Here is a 10,407-nt window from a genome sequence, read left to right as displayed (position 1 = left end):
CATCATCTCATCTCCCACCAGAACCCAAAATGAAGTGGAAATTTCTGTTTTTTGTTTGTTTGGTTGTTTTTTGGCTCAGTTGTGTCACATGATGTTTTTCTGGAAGCTGTCTAATGAGAGGATGCTTTACTGAAGCAGACACATGAGAAGATGTTTTGCTGAGGCAGACACTTGAGAGGACATAGGATGTTTGGGAAGAGTACAAATAGAGGCCAACAGACAGTGAGCAATGATCTTACATTGGTTCACCTTGCAACACACACCTTGGGATGCTTTGTTGGTCTTTGCTGATCGATGCTTTGTTGGTCTTGGCTGATCTTCACTTGCTGTGACTTTGTAGAGAGAAACACTCCAAAGGACTTCTCATGGTATTCCTGCTATTTCTTGGCACTTCTGTAGACTTGCATCAATTTGGTGGAGCTCAGCAGTTTCTTCTGGATCCAGCTGCTGCTACTGATTTGTGTTTGTTTTATGCTGATTGGACTAGACTGTTCCAATGCTACTGATACATGTTTGGAATCACTTCACACAGGTCCACATTCCCCTTGTCCTATTAACTATCTTTCTCCCCTACCTTTTGTAGAGTCCAGCTCACGCATTTTAACTGTGGGTTTTCTGGAAGGAGAGATGGGTAAGGAACAGGTTGCAAGAGAAATCACATGGAGAGACACAAAAACACATGGCTTCTGGTTTAAGTCTCCATCTTTAATGCCTCTTTTCCAACTAACAAAGGCAGACCAAGCCCCTCCCCTGAAGGCTGGAAACTGGTTCTGCTTGTTCTTCAGGAGGTGGGTGGTCAGGTTGCTGGCTGCTATTCTTGAGAGCAGTGGGCAGGGGGAGGTCACAATTCCTCCTTTTTTTTTTAATTTTAAGAAAATCCAGTGGATAACTATATTTGTCAAAAGATGATGGGCGTTGACCAGTGAGGGAAAGAATTGGCCTCCACCCCCTTAAACATTACTTGACATCTTTTTCAGGGGAGGGGAAATAGACTGCCTTAATAATTTAAGGACAATCTTTCAATGTCAACCACTATGCAGCCGGGCTTGCTTTTCAGGGAAACTCGGAAGCAGGACATTTCCTTTTCCCTTGCAGTACCTCGCCTCACACCTCAAACTGATGCCCATGTTTGTTCAATTAACAAACACGCATACAGCCGGTTTTATGCAGCCCCCTCTCTGGGGATCCACTGGTAAAGTAAATGCCCTGTGAATATGAGTTGGCTGGCTTTCATAGCCCCCCATCTTTGAATCCTGGAAGCCATTGTTGTAGCAACCCACCTTTGAGTGCTATATCTGAAAGATATCTGCTTGAAACACAAAATAAGAGATTAAAAGGAAAAACTGCTTGGACTGCTTTTCTGGAGGGCCCATGGTATTTAATCTGGTTGTAAATTAGCTCAGGAATAAAACCTGGCTTGCAAATTAATGGCTAGAGGAAAAGCGGCCTACCTTCCCAATATGGGAGAAGTAGCCTTAAGAACATTATTGAATTAGTCATACTTACCAGCTGATTCAGGGTCTCTACCATATCAATCTTTCTGGCAGCCATCGGGTTCCATCTTCTTTTTGAGAGAAAATATAAATAGAACATCTTCTCTATAATAAAACAGAGTTTGGACCGTTCCATGTATTGGTTAACAAGTCCCGCCATTTAACCATGGCAATCCCTTGGTATAAAAACTTGTGAACAATGATTGATTACATTTAGACGCTTCTCTCAAATGTAGAGAAGTGAAAAGAAATCTTTTTTCCAATTTTTGCATAGCGAGTTACATCCATTTGTCAAAAATGATAGGGCATAAGGCCACATGGATCAACCCCTAAATGAGGAGCTGGAGATAAGGAAAGGCAGTTAGGGCATTGTCTTACAATAGTGAAAACAAAGATCCTGATGGCGTATTAAAATTAAATGTGCCATAGGTTTCCAATAAAGGACAAATTCTGCAACATACAAGCTAATTGTAAAAGGATTAAAAGTATTATTTATAGGTTGAAAAACATTTAATATCATTGACAGCTCTGCTAACTGAGCTGAGCCCAGGTGTTCCTATAACCACCTGTTGATTATAAATAAGATATCTAGCTCTTCCTTCAGAAGAGCCATCTATGAAAATCAAGAGTATTTTTATGCAGATCATAAAAGGAATAAAAGTATTTTTATAAAGATCATATTAGGAAATACAACCTCATGCATATCTAAGAAACATTATTAATCTATCTTGAGGACAACAGCAATGCCAATAAGTGAATTCTTCCATCTCATCTAGGCATTGGCATGCCTAGTGATAGGATACCATATACATTTAGCAAGGATTTCCTTGGCATTCAAATTTTAAAATTTTCTTAAAAATATATATGCCTTAAAAATATATATGCATAATTCAAATTATATGCATGGGGATACCATTTCCCCTCTGTTTTTCTTTTTTAAGAAGATGTTGTTTTGTTTTGTAAAAATGTTTTATATTACCTCATATTTGAGGATAATGAAGAATCAAATTGTCAAAGATATCTCAAATGAATAGCCTTTATTTATTAAATGGCCAGTTTTATTGTTTGTTCCAATCTAAGTTGGAACACCAAGCATATATCATAACATAGGCAATAACTGTATAATTATAGAAAATAAATGTAGCATTCTCAGTTGCCTTTTGCTAGAGCGGTTGCAACTAGAATGCCCTAAAGATGAATCATAGTTATATGTACATACTTTAATTTTCTAAATTAGAAATATGAGTATCAATTATCTGTAAAAGTTAATTAAGTCCTCTAGAATCACCACCATTATGTAGTAGAAGTAGAAATTGAGGACATCAAGAACAAATTTTTATAATTTGATGTATATAAAAATATAAAATCATTCTTTAAGCCATTATCTTTTGATGAATATAAACAATATGCTTGTATATTTGACTGTCTCCATATAGCCATCTGGGATACAAATTTTATGTGCCCTGACCCGAGGGGTCCTGTCCAGGCACCTTTTTAAAGATTAAATTATAAATAAGTATATTGTGGTTGTCTTCAGACACACCAGAAGAGGGCGTTAGATCTCAGCACAGGTGGTTGTGAGCCACCATGTGGTCGCTGGGATTTGAGCTTTCATGCTCCTTGAATGAGGACCTAGCCTTTAGCAGCTGAGCCATCTCTCCAGGCTTACAAACATAAAATACAAGAGTCTAGCTCTCAGCACCCATGGCTATCTCTCCAGCCTTTGGGTTAGCATATAAATATCTAAAGGATAGTAATTTAGAGAACATATCCTTTGAAATTTGAATTACATTTGTATAAACAATTGTAAAAATTAAGAATTAGCAGTATTAAAAATAGAACAATTTTAAGCAATTGTAAACCACGAGCTTTATATATATTTATTATTATTAAAAGATTGATTTTTAACATTTTAAAAATAGCTGCTATAGCACCCAAGTGCTGAAGTGTACAGAGCCATATTGGGGCAGTCTTGCACTTGGTCAGAGTTTGACTTTGGTCAAGGTTAACTTCTCCCAGTTAGCCAGGATTCTGCTCCACCTAGGGTGGAGTGCACGTAGTAAAGGTTAAGTTCATTGTTCTTCCTGGTATAGGGATTCCTGAATTAAACAGGTGACCCACCCAGCTGCCGGAGCAGTCAAGACGAAGACCTCCAAGAGAAGCTAGACAACTTCCACCGGAACTCAGCCTGGAGTCTGGGGGGAAGGGTTTGCCCGAACTGTTAAAAGGTCCGGCGCCATTAAAGTTGACGGCTTTGATCAGTGAACATTGACTTAGCCGTACTTTCTTTTCGCCGCTCTTCCCTATGACCCCAAAATTCTCTCAACAGGTAACCTGGTTTACATGTAGCTGCTGGCGGCTACATAGTGGCGCCCAACGTGGGGCGACCTGGCACGAGAGAATTTCTTGAGGTAGCCCTATCCAGCGAAGCTTCGTGGAAAAGGTGAAAATTAATGGTGTCCGCACGGTAAGCAACATAGAGGGCAAAACTAGCGCTAGTGAATTCGTGTCTATGGTTGTGAGTGCAGGAATGGATACAGTTTTTCAAGCATACTGCGTGGACCCAGCGCAGGACTGCTTGGGTTGATAAGATAGGGAAATAATGGGGAAGGAATTTGGTAGGCATTTGCCCAAAGCTCGTAAGAGCTGATTTTGGCGAAAAGAAAGGGGTTTTTAAAAATAGGCATATGTCCACAGCTTCTAAGAGCTGTTTAAAGAGGAAAATGGATGCAATTGCTTAACAAGCACGCTTAACTTTCTGTGTATCTTTCCGTGTTTGTCCCGGTGCACCGACTGTCTATGTGTATGTTTATGTCCTCTCTGTGTCTTTGTGTGAATGACTGTTTCATGTTAAAAAGAAAAAATTGGTAAAGATTACATCTGCTGGTAACCTTTTGAGCTAGCCACAGTTTGTGTGGGGATTGATTCAAAGCCACGCTGCAGCAGCGTAGCTCACTCACCCAAGACAGAAACATGGCTGGGGAAAAAGCCGCTCTTAAAGCCCAGAAACCTCAAGATTTGGGAAGACTTTGGTTTGGCTTGTGAAATTCATCTAGTCGCTTTATACTTGTTTTTAATTGGTTTTAATGATATAAGGCTTTACATTTCTTGACTAAAGAGTTATAAATTAATTGGTTATTATGTAAAAGGTATAGTGTTATTAAGAAAAGGTTAGTTTAAAACTGGTGATTCAGTGTTAGAGCTATCTTAACTAACTACACGTGGCCTAACGCCACTCATGCTTTGTTCTTGTTTATAATTGGATTTAAAGGTATATTTTACATGTCTTGACTATAGAGTATTGGCTTAAGTCACTGGACATGATTTAAAAGGTATAATGTTATTAACAAAAGTTAGGTTAAGGCTGGTAGTTTAGGGTAGTCGCCATTTTGAACACGTGGCATGACGATTAAGGCTGGTAGTTTAGGGTAGTCGCCATTTTGAACACCACATGGCATGACGCAATCCAGGAAATACAGGCCTTTAAGACGCTCCTAAATTGGCATGGTGTTTTGTGTGAATCTTGGCCTGGAGATTGGATTTTAAGATTTAAAATAATGTCTCTTTAATAAGTTACACTGGCAGACAAACCTTGTGCTGTAAAAATGTGTTTGCCATTGATTTTAAAGAAAATAGATTGTTTAAAATTGGGATTTGCTTCCAAAATTGCAATTGTGCTCTAATATTGCAAGAAAACATTGAGTTACAATAAAAATCAGTGTGTCATTAGCTACAGTTTTCAGTTTGCAGGCTCATAATTCTTAACATCTTGTAATTAAGATAATTTTAAGAGTGATACAGCTGTCTCCAAGATTAAAAAGGAGATCTCAGTGGAAATGTATTTGATATCAAGTAGGTTCCTTTGACCATGGAATTACAGGTTTCTTTTGTTTAATCCTTAAATTGTCCTTGTAGGTTTGGGTCTGGTCTTAGATAAAAGGCTCAGATTAGAAGATATTTACATTTGAGGAATCTCATACAATGTCCTTGCCAAGGACTCAAGGTGGATCCTAGGGCAGATAAAAAAATTTACATTTGAGTTAATGCAAAGCTTAGAGCTGCCTCAGGGGAAGCTAGTGAGGAAGTTTTGAGAAATTGTTTCTGCCTTACAGGCCCCACCTAGGGAGTGTTTGGCTTTAAAAAAAAAAAAAAAAAGGGTTTTTGACTTATCCAGGTGTGGGTTAAAATGCAGTTCAAATCTATGAAAGGTCAAGGAGGCTATAAAAGCATTAACATTTGGCCTGTCTACTCCCTATAAAATTATTGTAAATTTAAAGGGTTGGTTTTTTGCTTTACATTCTGATAATTATAAAAGCATTTGCTTCTAATTTTAAAGAGACAACAAAACAATGTCATTAGAAAGTTTTTGCCTCAAGGAATGGCTAACAGCCTTACGTCCTGTGAGAAAAAATGTTTGTCTCTCTTTCAATTCAGAAGTTAAGATCTTAAAAATTTCAGTGTATAATGTTCATAGAATGTTTGTTACAGGCCCTTGCTCCTATAGACTTTTAGAATTTTTAGGTAAATGGCTTTCAAAGGTTGTTAGGATATATTAATTGGCTTTATCTTATTTACCTCATTTTAAGCTTGCCACAGAAGGTCTTAAACCTCTGTTTTCAAGGTAGGAAACATTTGTTCCTTGCTTCAAGCAACAATCAAATTTATTATTAATGGTTGGTCTATTACATGGTAAGCATTTTTAGGCAAAATTAATAATTGTTATCCAAAAGATAATTTGTACTATCAGATCACATGTTTATTCCTTTAAGTTTCTCCCTGCTTCAACACAGATACCTGAATTGGGTGCTATAGCAGCTATTTTTAAGATGTTAAAGGTCAAGCTTTTAATAATAGTAGATATACATAGCTCATGGTCTATAATTGCTTAAAATTGGTCCATTTTTAATACTGCTAATTCTTAATTTCTACAGTTTATACAAATGTGATTCAAATTTCTAAGAACAAAGGATATGTTCTCTAAATGACTGTCCTTTAGGTATTTGAAATAATTTTATATTTTGTGCACATCAAATTATAAAGATTTGTTCTTGATGTCCTCAATTTCTACCTCTACCACGTAATGGTGTTAATCCTAGAGGACTTAGTTATTACAGATAAATGATATTCATATTTCTAATTTAGAAGATTAAAAAATATGTACATGTGACTAATGATTCATTTTTAGGCTGTCTAGTTGCAACTGCTCTAACAGAAAAAGCAACTATATTTTATATAATTACATAGTTATTGCCTATGTTATGGTTTATACTTTGTGTTCCAACTTAAATTAATAAAACAATATCTTCTTGGAAGAAAGAAAAGAGGGGAAATCGTGTCCCTGTACATATCATTTATATTATGCTTGCATGTTTTTAAGAAAATTTTAAAATTTAGATGCCAAGAAACTCCTTGCTAAATGTATATGACATCTTGTAATTAGACATATTGATGTCTAGGTGAAATGAAGGAATTCACTTACTAACATATGCCATGATCCTGATTTAATATTGGGGGAGAAGGCATGTCCTCTGTTTTTTCCACAGAATGCGGCAGAAGATATGCTGACTGTGCTTGCTGAATGCCCAGACCATGGTAACATAAGAGCTATATTGGGTATATGTTCTTGACTTACCTCAATTGTTAAATGTCCCAGGTTAGATAAATTGCCTAGCTTCAAGCTTTTAGACTTTGTGGGACAGAACATGGAGACTGTTAAGCTAGCTTAGGAAAAATTAATTAGAAGAGTTAAAATGACTCTTCTCCTTATTGTGTTCAGCTGACTCAACCATAGACTGGTCTAGAAATAATTCCAATATTGAAGATTCCAATTTTGAGGATGGCTAACAATCTTCAGCCAGCTGTGTTAATTTAACATATAGTCTCCACTTTTCCTGAGAAGTAACAGCTTAATTCTTGATTCACAAGGCTACCTCTCCCACCTCAGAGGCCAAGCCTTGGGTCCTTAAAGTTGTTAATTTACAACTGAATTGGATACTTCTGGGACAAGTTAATCCTATTCCACCTTTAACTCTTGACCTTGTCTGTTAAGCAGACTGGCTGTCTCCACCCAGGCTCACCTGGATGGAGAGATTACATGTCAAAGACACTTGCAGACCCCCCTGGCTTCAAAACTTACACAAGTGGATCTCCAAAGAGGGAGCCACATAGAACTCAGATCTATGTGTGTTTGTTTTTGAACAAACATGGGTACCAGCGAGACGTGCGAGGCAAAGCACTGCATGGGGAGGTGAATTTCTGCTTCTGAGTCCCCAGGAAGTACACCTAATTGCATAGGGGTTAACGTCGAGAGGCTGTCCTTAAAATAATAAGGGAGCCTATTACCCCTCCTCTGAAAAAGACGTTATACAATATTTAAGAGGAATTACGGTCAATGCTTCCCCTCCTGGTTAAGGCCCGCCTTCTTATGAAGGATATTTATCCACTTGTTTTCTACCTCCTCGTGTTCAAATTAATAAAAAAAGGGAGGACATGTACAGAGCCATATTGGGGCAGTCTTGCACTTGGTCAGAGTTTGACTTTGGTCAAGGTTAACTTCTCCCAGTTAGCCAGGATTCTGCTCCACCTAGGGTGGAGTGCACGTAGTAAAGGTTAAGTTCATTGTTCTTCCTGGTATAGGGATTCCTGAATTAAACAGGTGACCCACCCAGCTGCCGGAGCAGTCAAGACGAAGACCTCCAAGAGAAGCTAGACAACTTCCACCGGAACTCAGCCTGGAGTCTGGGGGGAAGGGTTTGCCCGAACTGTTAAAAGGTCCGGCGCCATTAAAGTTGACGGCTTTGATCAGTGAACATTGACTTAGCCGTACTTTCTTTTCGCCGCTCTTCCCTATGACCCCAAAATTCTCTCAACAGGTAACCTGGTTTACATGTAGCTGCTGGCGGCTACACTGAAGCAGGGAAAACTTAAAGGAATAGACGTTATGAGCCGGGCATGGTGGCACACGCCTGTAATCCCAGCACTCTGGCGGATTTCTGAGTTCGAAGCCAGCCTGGTCTACAGAGTGAGTTCCAGAACACCCAGGACCACACAGAGAAACCCTGTCTCGGGGGAGGAAGGGGGAAGGAAAAAAGCAATAGACGTTATATAAACTTTAGTCCCATAGTTGATGTATAATTTATGGGATGTACATATAGAAATATAAAGTAAATTGCAACAACTTATTTTTTGGATAACAATTATTAATTTTACCTAAAAAGGCTTGCCATGTAATAGATCAACCATTAATAATAATTAAGTTGATTGCTACTTGAAGCAAGGAATAAACGTTTTATTAGGCATTTAAAACATTTCTTTAAAGTATCTCTATAACATTTTAACAACACATTAATAGTTCTCCTGTGGCAAGCTTAAAGAGATGTCCTAGCCAATTAACTTATTTTAATAACCTTTGAAAATTATTTATTTAAAAAATTTTTAAAAAAACACATAAGCAAAGGCCTGTTTCTCTATAAATAAAACATTTTTATAAACAAATATTTTTATAAAACAAAAGAGATCTCTATAAATAAAATATATTGAAAATGTCAGATCACAGCTTCTTTTATTGAAGCAAAGACAAAACACTCCTTCTCACATAAGGCAAGGCTATATTTGAATTGTATTTTCAATCATATCTGTATGAATTTGCCAAAATATTTTCTTGGCCAGAAACTCATGCTTTGTTTTAATTAAGTAGTCGGATCCCCATGGTTTTTTAAGCAGCACTTAGCAGCCACCTTAGAAACCGAGGCCAGGGGACCAACAAGCAGAGAAACACCGAAGCAGGGGAGACAACCCCCCTGCCAGCGGACCGGCACACCCCTGCGCCCCGGCCGGCCAGAAGCAGCATGCCCAGGCCCAGCAAGAGCAGGCTCCAGACAGCAGGCTGCCATGTGCTCTGTCGCCTTAGCCGTTGCCTGGTCCTCCTGCAGGCAGCACGCGGCCCCCAGCCTGGAGCAGGGCAGAGTAACTTGTGGCATTCGAGCTCCACCTTCAACTGCTTGCCCAGGCCACCCGCCCGGCCCACGGCCCTCGAAGTTCCAGACTCCCTTCAGCGGGGCCGATATTGCGCCGACCGCTGCCTGCGCCACTTGCTCATGGCCCGCAGAGTTTCGGATATCTAAGAGTTGATTTAAAGGCTGGAGGCCAGTGGACCTTTAAGAGAAAAAAAAGGTTGAGCACGCCGCCACTGGGGCCACCCGCTCAGGGCCAGCGGAGTTCCGGGCTCACTCCCTGAGCTCTGCGCTCTGCCTCCCAAGTGCCGGGATTAAAGGCGTGCGCCCAACCATTGGCCACTGCTGCACACAGCTTTGTATCAGCTTGTGGCCAGCCAGCTCAAGGCCCCAGCAGACTGAATTTTAATCAATTTTTATTTTTAACATGAAACAAATACTCATTCACACAAAACACAGACAGATAAACGTCCATGTGGACAATTGGTGCACCAAAGACATAAAAATTAAAGCGCGCCTGCAATGTAACCAAATCCATTTTCCTTTTTACTTTTGTTTCTAGAAATATTTTTTGTTTTGTTTTGTTTTTAATGTTTTTATTTTGTTTTATAATTTATGCCCTATTTCTCTTGCCTGATGCAGTTTTAGACTGTAGACAATGGCCTAACTAAATTCCCTGTTCCAAGTTGTCTTTACATCCTAGTTGATCTCAGTGCAGGGCCTATATACTGAGTCAGTCTAAGCTGTATCTTTACACACTTCTGCAGCAACATTCTTTAGAAATAAATGACATTATTAGCGCTAAATTAATACCCTATTGCTTACTGTGCCCGATACATAAACTTTTTCCTTTTCTTTTTCCTTGGAGCTCCTAAATTCAGACAAACATACCTCATTCTGCCTCTCCGTTTCCAGTTATAATCCGCGTTGGCACCATATGTAGAGTTCAGCTCACACATTTT

General features: G+C 39.0%; 1 long non-coding RNA gene across 1 annotated transcript; it reads left to right on the top strand.

Annotated features, from left to right (window-relative positions):
- The first annotated feature begins 3,446 nt into the window (after positions 1–3,446).
- Positions 3,447–8,302, top strand: LOC127681015 (uncharacterized). Its single transcript, XR_007977053.1, has 2 exons — positions 3,447–3,700; positions 8,243–8,302. It is a non-coding gene; the product is annotated as an uncharacterized LOC127681015 (long non-coding RNA).
- Positions 8,303–10,407: the final 2,105 nt, after the last annotated feature.

Source organism: Apodemus sylvaticus, chromosome 3 (assembly GCF_947179515.1).
Source record: "Apodemus sylvaticus chromosome 3, mApoSyl1.1, whole genome shotgun sequence".
NCBI classification, from domain to species: Eukaryota; Metazoa; Chordata; class Mammalia; order Rodentia; family Muridae; genus Apodemus; species Apodemus sylvaticus.
This window is presented reverse-complemented; position numbering and strand designations above follow the sequence as displayed.